The sequence below is a fragment of the Ochlerotatus camptorhynchus genome, unplaced genomic scaffold, assembly GCF_037179485.1.
Source record: "Ochlerotatus camptorhynchus isolate MF236.1 unplaced genomic scaffold, CSIRO-AGI_Acam_v1.1 ptg000635l, whole genome shotgun sequence".
NCBI classification, from domain to species: domain Eukaryota; kingdom Metazoa; phylum Arthropoda; class Insecta; order Diptera; family Culicidae; genus Ochlerotatus; species Ochlerotatus camptorhynchus.
The window spans coordinates 41,861-50,232 of record NW_027041114.1 but is presented as its reverse complement, the minus strand read 5'-3'; positions in this window follow the sequence as shown (position 1 = coordinate 50,232).

Genomic DNA, 8,372 nt, shown 5'->3' with positions numbered 1-8,372 from the left:
TACCCGTATTGTGGGGTATTTGGCAGAATTTCCAAGTTTTTAGGCTACCGGAAGTTGCCATCTTGGATTAAAAAATGGCGTCAGACACCGATTTCCAGTCTCTACACGTCACTCCGATTCTAAAAATACCCATATTGTGGGGTATTTGGCAGAATATCCATGTTTCCCAAAATCACAAAAAAAAACTCGTTATTTGGAATTTACTTCGTAAAAAGAAAACTCGTTATTTGGGATTTACTTCGTCAAAAAAACCTCGTTATTTGGGATTTACTTCGTAAAAAGAGGGACGTAAATTGAATACTGCGTAAAAATGACTTCGTAAACGGAGGTTTCAGTATATCACAGTTCCACGTGCTTTCGAAAAAAAAAATATGGATCAGTTTTATGGATTGAACATTTAACGGATTTTCCATATCTTCCAGAGGCTGATCCCATGGCCACGTTGGTACATGTTTATGTCATGACCTCAAATCCTTATATCACAGTTCCTAATGTTTTTGAAAAAAAACTGCAGAGCTCTAGGATCAGTTTCAATTGTTGACCTCTTTTCCGGATGTTCCAAACCTACCAGAGGACGGCCCCATGGCCATCCGGGTCCATGTTTATGACATGACCCCGAATTCTTTATTATATCACAGTTTCAAATGCATTCGAAAAAACCGTAGAACTCTAGGATCAGTTTCGTGGATTGACCACTTTTGCGGATGCTCCGGATCTTTCGGAGGACAGTCTCATGGCTATCAGGGTTCATGTTTGTCCCGACCCCAAATTCATTCTATCATCTACAGCTCTTAGTGTTTCTTTTTCTTCTAAAACTGCGGAGCTCTAGGATCAGTTTCATGAATTGACCACTTTTAAGGATGTTCCAGATCTTCCTGAGGACGGTCCAATGGCCTTCTAGGTACATGTTTGTATCATGATCCCTAATTAATTTATATATGACAGTTCCAGGTGCTTTCGAAAAAAAAACCGTGGAGTTCTAGGATCAGTTTCATAGATTGCACACTTTTACGGATGTTCTGGATATTCCGGAGAACGTTTCGATGGTCATCCGGGTCAATGTTTATGTCATGAACCCAAATTCTTTCTTATATCACAGTTCCTAATGTTTTCGAAAAAACCACGGAGTTCTAGGCTCAGGGGTTTATGGATAGACCGCTTTTACAGATGTTCCGGGTTTTTCGAGGACCGTTCCGTTATCTCCAGGTTGCATATATAGGAACCATGACTGTATTCTGGCTAATTATGAACATTTGTGTCCATTAATCAATGTTATGGTATGCCACTTGCAAAACCCATAAATACTCCTGAACTCTACTCCAAACTATACAGCAAAAAATAAATTTAATATTACATCCAAGAGGGTGCACTTCAATCATGTTGAAAATCTCATGTAATTTTTATGGCCACAACAATAAACAAATGCAGTAAAAGCAGCGTAATGTCAGTTCATGCACTGTATTAATGATAATTTTGTCCTTTTTGGCAAGTAATATTACTCCATATTTTCGGCACGATTGAAGTGCATCCACTTTGATGTGATATTAAAATTAATGTTTTGCTGTGTAGATACTATAGCTTTCATAGCTAAAAGTAAGCGAAGTAGAATGTAGCCAAATGAACTGTCAGTTAGTGTAGCCAAACGAGCATGACGACATCATGGCGTTTTTTTCGGGGAAGTATTGTAATATTTGAGCAAAGTTAGGAACCAAACAAAACTGCACAACGAATAGCTCTTGGATGGCATAAACATTTTTCACGGATGCCAGTAAGAGCAATCATTTGTCATGGTTGTCAAAGCAACTTTTTGTTCTTCCGCTTATCTATGGAATCTGTAGTATGTATACTCCAAACGTGTAAGGACTCTTTTCGCTTGTGAATAAAGTAAACGACCCTGTTTTTAATCTTTTTAGAATCAACATAATCTACAGACCCTAGGAATTCTAGAAGTATCACAATTTTTAAAATTCATCAATAAATGGCTAAATTATGCTATTGCAAACTTGCCGTAACACGTTTTTCGGAGGCATCGTTTCGGAGCAGGGCGTCACAATATCAGCTTCAATCGACCAAATCGATGCGACGAAGAGACTGCTGGCTTTCTTTTTCTGTTAAAGTCGAACAGCTTCGCAGCATTCTAGAACCTCAGTCGGCGTGCACAAACAAATGTTCAATCGCTTGTCTCTCTTTCTCCCGTCGCTCCATTGGTCTTCCTTTCAAGCTTCGGTGAAATGGATGAGCGAAATAGCGCTCGACATTGATGGTTTTCTCTTTCATGAAACACATCAACAGAGGTTTCATGACGTATATGACGGAAAATGAAATAACAGATTTAAAGCATTTCTCACGTGAAAACACGTGAAGATTACACGTAATATTTTTAATTTATCTTCCATCCATATATTTATCTAAAAAAAATGATCAAAAACGTAACATAACGCATTTTAAACAAATTGAAAGATCGGTGATAGAGTGTTCGTGAAAGGGGATTGAAAGCCATAATGAGGTTCGTTTAACTAGAAAATCGACATTAGTTACATTGAAAGCGATGAGCAAAGCAACGACGAGAAGTTCCACAGCCAGCGTTTCCTTCTAAGCGTGCTTCTTTTTCACTATCATTTCTTGCTGATAGTCTAGCTAGGCGTTATAGAAATGAAGCGTCGAACACGTATGAGAGAAAAAAAACACGAGTTCATTTTAGAGCTTCGAAAATGTAGAGCCCTGATTCGGAGTGTTAAAACTCATTCTAACAATTTCTGAGATATTTTATTCGGGTATTAAGTGTAATCAAGCCGAACTTATTTGAAAAGAAAAAAGATTAAGGCAAGTTATTTTTATAGTTATTGGAATGTAAGATGGGGGATGTTCGAGTGTATATGGTTTTTTGCATCTATAAACAAATTTCAAGGTAGTTGATGAACACTCCCTAATCTAAAAGATCAGGATTGTTTAGTCTATAGCAGAGGTGGCCAAAGTGCGGCCCGCGAACCGCACATGGTGCTTGAATCTCTATGATGCAACAACCTCAGCATGAATTGGGCATAATGCAGTACCCAAGTAACAAATTTAGAGCTGCTTGGCTATATTCAAAATTTATAAAGGTTTTATTGTAGCTACAACCATTACCTACAGTTTTATGACGGTCATATACAATGCAAGTCATGAAACATTTAATAGCTATCTACAAAACCCCTATAAAGCTTATAAAGAAACCAACGGATGCTTATGCTATTTTCACTTATTAAAGGTTTTATAAATGCATTGAAGTATAAAAAAAGCAATATGAATTTCCCTTATAAAACCCAAAAATAAATCCTTTTATTGCTATATAAGTAAGCGCAATAAAGCTAGTTGGCCATGAAACAGTTATTTTAAAACAATTATAAGCATTCAGTTGCAACTTGTCAGAAGTGTAAATGTGCGTGTGTAATTATTGAAAAAAAAAACATGTTCCACTAAAATGAAGAAATCTTAAAAACATCAGAATAAACCTCTCTCAAATTTTGATATTTTGTTTATCGAGTAAAACTTAATTTTTACTGAAAATGTCAGGCTGCGATTTTTTGTGCTTTGGGAGATATTAAAGTTCAAAAATTGTTTTTTTTTTCGTTTCTTCAACAATATCTTTGAAATTTGAAGCTTAATCCAGTGTATTTCTTGACAAAAGTTATATATTTAATGCATTTGCATAAGAGGAAAATACAACATTATATGGTTGTAAGCAAAAAACCGAAACAGAAAGAAAAAACCATATTTTCGACATTTTTTTTTTAACTCCATATAACTTGGAACCAGTAGGCTGTGGAAATTTTACGTCTTTGAAAGAGCTGTTTATTTTGCCAAGATAAACAACTTTGCCGAAGACATCAAGTCTCCAAAACGTCAGAGAAAGAAGTTAGATTGTGGCGCCATCTTTGCGGAAGAGTTTTGAACTATTTGTTTATGTCAATAGATGGTCCTTATTATAATAAGAAACTTTGTCGAAGGCACCAAGTCGCGAAAATGCTTCGTTTCGGAGTTATTAATTCTGCTCCACTAGGTTGCATTAGACATTTTAAGAAATTGCGCTTGGTGTTTTTCTTGCCTGCGGTCCTCTGTCGCCAAATTGTCATTATGCAAATTCCATTAGCCTTGGAATAAAATCCAAGAAATTTCAATAAAATAATGGCTAAATTAGATATCTGAAATGATTTCTAGTGTGCATTGGTATGAATTAATTTATTGAGATCTATTTACTGTAAAATTAAGATGATTCCATCAAATTAATTTGATTTCTGAAACAATATTTTTTGTTAACTTGAATTATTTTGGAGGCGTATTTATTTAACGCTCATATTTTCCCAATATACACGATAAAATTTCAAGCGCATATGTTTTGCAACTTCTAAAAAGTCATATATTTCCTTTAAGATTTTCACTAATGTCGCCATAAAACAAAATTGATTACATGGTGATCTTGACACCAACATTCAAACCTACTTTTACCGCTAAAGATTTCCACATGGAAAAAAAAAGTATCAGCAGAACAGAACAACAACAAGCTAATTTATGGCGGTTGCTTTGAAGCAAATATAAATTAAATTGGATTTATAACTGATTTTCACAAAAGCGTAATAAGACTGCTTGAATACAATATTACTCTTAAAGAGGCTATGAGAACCTTTTGTAGAGTAATATTGTTTGGTTTATTGTGATTCTCAAACGTGCTTTATAAACCTTATCAAGAGTGGTCCACTAAGCTGTAAGACGAGCTTATAGCGGTTATCAAAAGGTTGTGCTGGAGCTATTCATTTTATTGATGGTTTTATAGAATTGATCTAAAAAACCACTAATAGAGTGCAATAAAACAAGAAATGCTACTTTGGTATGTTGTGCAGTATGAATTTACAAAAAAGAGTGTTTTTTGTCATACTACTAAATATACATCATGGACATTTTTTCATAGTTAAGAGAAACCTAGACAATAAACTTTTACAATATTTGCTTACTCTCCTTCAAAATGAAACTAGTTGTGATCAAATTGAGTTAAAACTAAATGTGTGCACTTTTTGCGATTTATGAGTTAACTGAACTCAAATTTGGATTGAACTCATTGGCCTGTATGCACAATTAAGATTGAATGCGTTAAGTTAATCCCAAAATGTGTCACTCACGAAATAGCAGTTGCCTGATTGTTTACAATCGTGATCGTACGTATCCAATAACCAGCAGCAGTCGGCTAAATGCGCTTAGCTGCTCTGAAACCCCTGAGGCGATTTGCTTTCAATTGATGACTAATGATAGTTGTAGGCAAAAAGGGACAAATTGAAATTTTTTAGCAAAAATAATTCGGTAAAACGAGCAATTGAATTGTCTGCTGTACTTTTGTCCTCGAGTTGTACCATAAATGAATCGCTGCTGACTCAATGGCATTGAGGGTGACAGCATAAAAAAGCGTAATAAAAAGTGAATTTCAACCCGAATGACATGGAGGTAGGTATGTCCTGTTCGATCCTCCTCTCAATTGTAGTTACCAGGATGGCTTGCAGTTTTTTCTTCTTTGTTTCTTGCACTGCTGCAGCATGGCTGGGTATGTCATTTGTTATATAGCAATTCCCTCTCGTTTAAATCTCCTTTTCTTTCTCTCACTCTCGGGCACTGTGAAAGTGTTCAATCGATTTTCAACGCTCTTCCGTGAAGCAGAGTCGGTACTCAAACCTTGCCGCTCGGGGCCAAATAACTCAAGGATTGCAGTGTCAAAAAGGGTTACCCGGTTTCGAGAAGCGGCTGCCACGGGGCCACCCTATGAGAGCCAAAGAGTTTCATCCACCGACCGACTGAGAAGGTAAAACCCATTGAAATAATTTGTTCATTTGGTCTTCTCGAAAGACCCCGCGGGGCAACCGGAGCGAACCGAACGGGAAGATTATTTATGTAATTGTACGGAGTCCGTTCTGGTGCAATTTCTTTCGAAAACGAAAACCCACTTGGTTCTTGGGGTTGGTCCAGATGTCGAAAAGATTTCCTTCCTTCTTGTGATGGGACCAAATGGCCCTCCTCCGAGGTTCGTGTTTATTTTGGCGTGTGCTTTAGCAATTATTCTGTCTTATTTTCTTTTCGTGGCGCTGGCTGGATGCGGAAAAAAAGGGATATACGGAGCATTTCGGGAAGGCAATGAATGAAAACAAACATTTAAGCGCACGGTTGAATGAGAAGGAGCTAAGCGATTCATAATGTCCTGATGTGCTCGAGCATACATTTCTCTTCGTGACACTAAATACTTTAATGTTAATTGTTCGTCTGGACACGTGACACAAGGTTGATGGGTTCGATGGTTTACAATTATGTGGTGACATCGGTAATTACTAATTGCGTGGAATTGTCGGAAAGGTGAACCGAATGCATTCAGGTGGTGATTAAGCTTAACACTTAGAAATTACTAGTTTTATACGTGACGTAATTCAGCTTTCACTTAAATAATGGAACGTAAACAAATATGTCATTTAAAATTAGGTGTTGCGAAACGGAAACATACGCAACTCTATGAAAAGTGCGATTAATTGAATGAAATTTCTTTCACCTGATTCTTGTGTCATACGAGTCGCTCAGGGCACTGAAGTTTACATGACTTTTTCTTAGTGTGTTTCATATGATGGAAGAGGAAATGATGTCCAACCTAATTTACGAAGTGCATATAATAGAAATTGCTTTTGTACTGATTCTACTCTTTTTTCGAGCGTGATTGAAAATGAAGACCATACAATGCTGCATTATTCCAGTATTGACCTCACATAGACAATGTATAGTGTTTTAATTGTGTATGGGTCCTGAAAGTTATAGCAAAAGCGCTTGATAAAGCTTAGCATGTTATTTTCCCTGTGAATTATTGTAATGTAATGGTCTATGAAGGTTAGTTTGGAGTTTAAGATAATCCCTAAATCTCTAACTCCTTCACATTTTGCTACATTCTGATTTCCTAATGCAATTGAAATGTTTGATGGTGTTCTTTTTCTGCTCAATGATATTAAATTGCATTTTTTTTTACATTCAGTTCTAGTAGGCTTTTTTTAAACCATATGTAGAATATGTTTATTCCGCTCTGGAATATATTGATGTCTTCATTATTTCTTATTTCAAAAAGAGCTTCATGTCATCGGCATAGATAAGCAATTGCAGTTTTTTGAGAATTATGGAAATGGCATTAACATACAGAATAAAAAGAAGAGGTCCCAAATGAGAGCCTTGGAAACTCCTGAGGTGCCTTGAATTGGGGTCGATTTACAGAGGCTTGTAATTCCATGAATCATTCCATTATACATATCCTAAGATAGAAACGATTTTTTAAATATGTGATCAAATCCTTACCAAAGCTTGATTTATAGAAAACAAAAATTACCTACCAATAAATTATAAAAATTGCATGCGATGCAAACTGGTTGAATTTGACACAAACGTGAAACATTTTATATTTTAAATCATGCACATGAACAGATCATTGATAACATTTTTAAAATACTTGCATTTTCGTTGAAATATGCGTTGCCATGTATGTTTATAAAGTGCTGTAAAAATAAATCAAAGTGCACTCCATTTTCAATACATTACAATGTGAGTTTTCATGAACGTCTAAATTTATATTGCCGTTCATTGAAATCAGGAAATTATGGTGCCGATGACTATCTTGCTGCTTCGCTCATTTGTTACCCAACACAAAACGATTTGAACCAAAATTCGAGTCACAAACAGCATTAAAAGCTCTAGCGGGTTATTAAACCCATAAGTAGTCCTGTGCAGAGTTGCAACCTATCACAATCACGATAATCAAACAGCTGATGGTAGTAACGATTTGTACATTCCTATCAATGTGCTTGTCAAAGCTCTCTCCATGACTCTCCATCAAGTTGAAGAAAGAAGTAAAAAGCAACTGGTGAATGTCGTCTTCGGTTGTGATCCATCACAGATCTCGTCATTCCCGACAATCACGACACTCATCTGTGCTCTTTTTGAAGCAGTTGCTGCTTTGCTTGCTTATGTGAGTGTGTTGGTGAGTGAGTCTAACAGCTTCCGTTTAATGTTGCCTGATTTGTTTGTAACTCACACAGTCACGCCTGCCGAGACGGACTTAGAATGCGGAGGCATTGTTTTCATTTTCTTCTGTCGTTTCGCTTTTTCTCATCATCGTACTGCAGAAGTCTTCACTGTTGTGCGTTTCATCATCAGCAGCGAGTGTAACATTTTGCTTGTGAGCAGCGACCATTAGTGGTGATTGTTGTTTGCCATGGCTCTACCTCTCACTGCGTGAAAAAAATTTCTGTCAGCAATAGTCGGTTGATGCGAAGACGAGTGTCACGTGAGTGTCATGATATTTTGCATCACTGGTCGTGTAACTGGGA